The sequence below is a fragment of the Etheostoma cragini genome, chromosome 10, assembly GCF_013103735.1.
Source record: "Etheostoma cragini isolate CJK2018 chromosome 10, CSU_Ecrag_1.0, whole genome shotgun sequence".
In the NCBI taxonomy this organism is placed as follows: domain Eukaryota; kingdom Metazoa; phylum Chordata; class Actinopteri; order Perciformes; family Percidae; genus Etheostoma; species Etheostoma cragini.
In genome coordinates, this window is record NC_048416.1 from 28534400 (window position 1) to 28539399 (window position 5000).

General features: G+C 45.3%; 1 protein-coding gene across 3 annotated transcripts in view; it reads left to right on the top strand.

Annotated features, from left to right (window-relative positions):
• Positions 1-6: 6 nt before the first annotated feature.
• The window catches only part of LOC117952318 (protocadherin-1-like), a 142248-nt gene continuing 137254 nt past the window's right edge, over positions 7-5000 (top strand). For all 3 annotated transcript variants that reach the window (XM_034884521.1, XM_034884522.1, XM_034884523.1), the window contains exon 1: positions 7-427. The gene's annotated coding sequence lies outside the window, so the exon portion shown is untranslated. The remainder of the gene's footprint in view (positions 428-5000) is intronic.

The window sequence follows — 5000 nt, forward strand, 5'->3', positions numbered from 1 at the left end:
AAGCGTATCATCAGCGGAGGATGCTGGTACCGTTCTCGGTACAAACCGCCCGGTAGTAACGTTCACGGAGTAGCCGTTGCCAGTGAGTGACCCCGGTCTGGACAGGTGTTCCCCCGGCAGGGCTCCAGCCGTTCCCCCGGAGAGAGGAAGGACCGCCGGGTTGACGCGCCGTGCCGGTCACGACAGTAAAACTGGACAGACATTTTGCGAGGAATTGGAGGAATAACAACCCCAACCTGTCCGACTGGATTGTTCAAATTGTTTTAAGGTCTTTTTTCGGCGTTGTGGATTGTTAATTTCGTGGTTTTTCTTTTTTTTCACCCCCCTTCTCCGGAGCGGCTCCGTCTGGGTACCGATCAGGATCGGAGCCTGTAGCCGGGCTGGAGCGCTCAGAGCTGAGGAACCGCGCCGCTCTCATCCGGTCCAGGTAGGAACTTCTCCCCACAGACCCGGTTCACACAGAATTGTAATCCTACATCTTTACATAACAACATACCTGTGAATATTCTACACATTTTCATCTGAAATCCTGTACGTGTGTGTGTAGGGGACGTTTTACGCACTAGACTAACGTTATATCCTATTTATTTTATATTCTCTAGATGAGCACTTGTACCTTAAATAATAAAAATCACACACACAAACACATAGATGGAGGATTAATATCTGAAGGCACACAGGCGTTTGCAACGACAGAGCAGCTGTTTTTAAAACACTTGTTGGTAAAATAAAGGCGTTTTAAAACGATTGCATGTTCATATTCAGCGTCTAATCTCCTCTGATGAGCATTTTACTTATAGTACACTACAGTGGTATTGATCCGCATCGATCCCCTCCGTCTTCAACATTACCTCCTCCATGTATGTCGGTAATAAAATGCAGCTTCCTATGGGTCACTCCGGGTTTCCTAACCTTTCTGAAACTGAAAAATCACTACAGTAATCCCGTACAGTGCCTTTCAGGAGGACTGTACAGTCGGCTGTGTGCACTGTTCCCTATAGTTGCACATAGGCGCTGTTTCTGTTGGGGTATCATAATGACTCCATATTAGGCTTTAGGAGTTCTGCAGGGATTCTTAGTCTCTCTCTATATATAGAAGAATATAAAATGGCAGTAAAAAAAAGCTCGTCATTATAAGACGTTTGTCTTCCCATTGTAATATTAGAGCTAATCTCCCTACAGGGACTCCTGGGGATGCTTAAAGCAACAATAGAACAGTGCATTCATCTGGAGCTGCTCATAAACCAGTCACGCAGGTGAGGGAATAAACATCTCTCTCCAAATCTATTTCCCTGGAAGCCTTTGCACAGCACCCCGAGGCCTCCCCGGGCACCTGTAGGATCACATTTAACACCCTTTTCCCTTTACATCACCCACCCTGCAACAAGCATTTTGTATGTTTTGTTAACACGGCCTGACGGTGGACAAGCAGGGCAGGTGATGGTGAGTATACACCGCCACCACCACCGTGTGCAAGTATGCGTCAACACTGGGGAATCCAGTCCGTCCGGTCCCTCCAGTCGTCGGCTTTCCAGTCCTTCCCTCTTCCGTGGTGGAGGGAGGAAGAGAGAGGGAGAGAGAGAGAGAGAGAGAGAGAGAGGCGTTCAACCTGATCTGCATGACACAGAGAGAGAGAGAGAGGGAGAGAGGAAGAGAGAGAGACTGAGGGTGGGGGAGTTGGGTATTTAAATGCAAACTGCATCTGCCTTTCCCTGACAGAGAGTGAGCTGTAGTAGTAATTGCCACTGCCGTCGCTGTGGTCGTTTTTTAAACTACCCCTCGAGGACCGCCATGTGAACGATCCGGAGATGTTACGTGGGAAAGGGGCGGTGTTGCTTGTTCCTTCACTTGACCTTTGACCCTGTTCTTTATCCCCCCCCCCCCACCACCCCTGTCATCCCTGATTATTTCTGCTGACAGAAAGACACGTAAGCGGCTCTAATGTTTCATGAGACTCAGCATGAAAGCCTCGTCTTATCCAGCGGCGTGGTTGTAGTTGAAGAGGTGGGTGTAGTACTTGGTAGATGGGGTAGGATGACATGGAGGAAGTGGGCATGTAGTCACCTAATTATCCCAAGGGCCTTTTGGCTTTTATGTGGGTATATAATGCAAAGCGCCAGGAAAAGAGATGGATTCCTCATACACTTGCGGGTATCCACCACTACACAACTGCCGATGCTGAGCACAGCTGGGTGGTGTATTTGCTGGAGTAACAGGAGTATCCACCTTCTGCGTTGGATGTTGTTTTGAGTGAAAAATGCAAATCTGCAGCTGGCGTTTTGGTTTCCTGGTCTCTGAAACTGGTTTAAAAAAAGCTTGTTGATTGTTGCTTGTGGCTTTAAATCCCAGTTAAACATCTTCACTGTACATTAGTGTCATAAACATAACCATAAAAAAGCTCATTAAAGCAACGGAGGTCCAGATTGTGGTTTTTGGTCAAACTGGAGGAATTCCTCTGTGCTTAATTTCCGACGCTGGCTCTGGTTTCTTCCACTGTAAACATGCATTCAGATTTATTTTGCACCAGAAGAGGAGGAGGAGGAGGAGGTGGAGATCCTCGCACTGAGGTTTGCGGCCGGTTTGGACGGCGGGCCCTGCCGCCACCCGGGCTTCTGTCGCCGTGGTGTCGAGGGGCGAGGTCGGAGGTTTGGGATCCATCCCTTGCCTCCTCTAATGTGGAGCTGCATCAGTCCAATTCTGACCAGATAAAACAAACGTCTCGGTCCTCTACAGCTCTGCGGGAGGGTGAGGGTGAGGGGGTGGGAGGTGGGAGGTGGAGGATTAGTCAACGGGGAGAGGAAGACAGGATGAAATGACGGAGGAGGAGGAGGAGGAGGAGGAGGAGACGGGAGGTCGAACAGAATCCGTTCTGCACATTTCTGCGTAAAAATTGGAGATCTGAGCGAGCCGTGTTCTTAATGCCCATCATTAAAATGGGAGCTGGGAGAGTGGAAATTGGTTTGGTGTGTGTGAAATGAAAGCACACACACACACACACACACACACACACACACACACACATTCGCAGGAAAAGAGGCGTCCACGCTTCCGATTTCAAGAGTTTTTCACGGCAGGTTGCTCTTTTTTTGTGTTTTGTCCAGTGTAACTACGAGCGGGCTGAAGCTAAAAACTCACATTACGGTCTGCAAACCAGTTGTGAGGATCAGGTTGGAAATGATTTACAACATGTTGTTGTTTTTTATATAATATATTCAGAAAAAATCTTTTGGTATGTTAAAAAGCTCAACTCACATCGACTGATTGATGCAACAAATTAGTGTAATATGCAGAGTTGCAAGGGGACAGCGGCTGTTTATTATTGGTTCATTTACCTTTCACATCAACAACACAGACACTGCATGCTAATACATCTTGGACAGGTGACCTAAACCCTCAGTTACACACCGTGCTGTCATCTTTTTGGCTCAAAATACTTCTAATAAAGTAATGTGGGTATCAGGAGAAAAACATCCGGAATTTTTTTTAATGAAAAAAGCAAAACTTAAAGACAAATCTGAACAAATGAGAAAATAATGGGTGTTTTTACAAAATGCTACACAGCTGTTCTTTGACCCAAAGATGTGTGTTTTTTCTATTAAATGTAATAACCAAACACAAAGATGCATGAAATGCATGGTGGACTATAGGTGTGCGCTGACTTGTATGTGTATGTGAATGTTGTAATTCACTAAATCTGCAACGAGCAGTTATATCTGATGTCATTCACCTGAGGCAGCTGTCATCAACCTGTTCCTTTGATTAAAAAACACACAAAAAACCTGTCAGAGAGGTCACCACAATCATTACAAATCACCCCGAGGGAATCATGAACATCTCCGGCTAATTTCATGTAAATCTGTCTGTCAGAAAGATGGACAGATGACGTCGTTTCCTGCCATAAAAACTAGCCCAAAAGCACTTTTACTGAGCCAGTTAACAGAAACGATGGTTACAGCCTCCGAGCGCCGTTATCATGCCGAAACTCAAATCTCTGAACATCTACAGTAGATGTTCATGAGCGGCTGGAATGAGAATTAACGCCATTTCTGACTTACTGACGACTCTTTTTTTTTATCATCATTTAATCAAGTGCAGGGATGTAACAATGCATCAATTTAAAACTCTAAAACTTGTAATAAAACTTCATGTAAATGTGTAAAGGTTACAGCTTTTTCCCTGACTTAGGTGTGCGTATTTGGCGGTGCGTTCAGGCGTCGGTCCTCAAGAAAATGTGACGTTTTTCAATGAAACAAAAGCATTTCCCCGCCCCTGTGCAGTGTGTGTCTCTTTGTACGTTTTTGTGTCTCTGTGGGTTTTCACGTCTCTTTGTAGTCCTGTGTGTTTGTTTTTTTTGGTCATTTCTGTTTCCTGTGGGATTGTTTCGGGGTCTGGGTCTCTTTGTAGTCGGTTTGCGTCCCTTTGTGGTAGTTTTGCGTCTTTTTTTGGACCATTATCTGTCTAAAAACACGCTAAACAAGTCCAACTACAATCATAAGATCTGAGAAAAGTCTTTTAGGTGCATTTATGTGGATTAGGTGCTGCACCTAAACCTTACAATGGTAGAAAAACCCTGGATTACCACCACATAAAAAATAAATCAACATGCCCTGTGCAGCGTAACGTACTTTTGATTACCCCTCATTTACGTTGTGCATCGTGGTCCAGTTTTTACCTCGACCGACTCTGATCCTCTACACATTTAAACCCATGTTTACCACAATGCAGCGCTCCACCCCTACACTGGATCTTTTTCTGCTCAAAACACACTGTAAAATATCGAGCGATGTATTTATCACCTGCACCGCAGCCTTTTATTTTGCCGGGAAAGTCCCTGCTGTTAGATTTTCTAACCTTTCAAATATCAGTTTCTGCAGAGACCTCTGTTTGAGTCTTTAGATTTAAAAACCTGCTGCCGTGTTTTACTGTCCATCATTGTGGGAAAAGCATCGGTTTGGGGACATTAGCAGTGGTCTTGCCCGTTTGTAGGCCATTTTAATTTG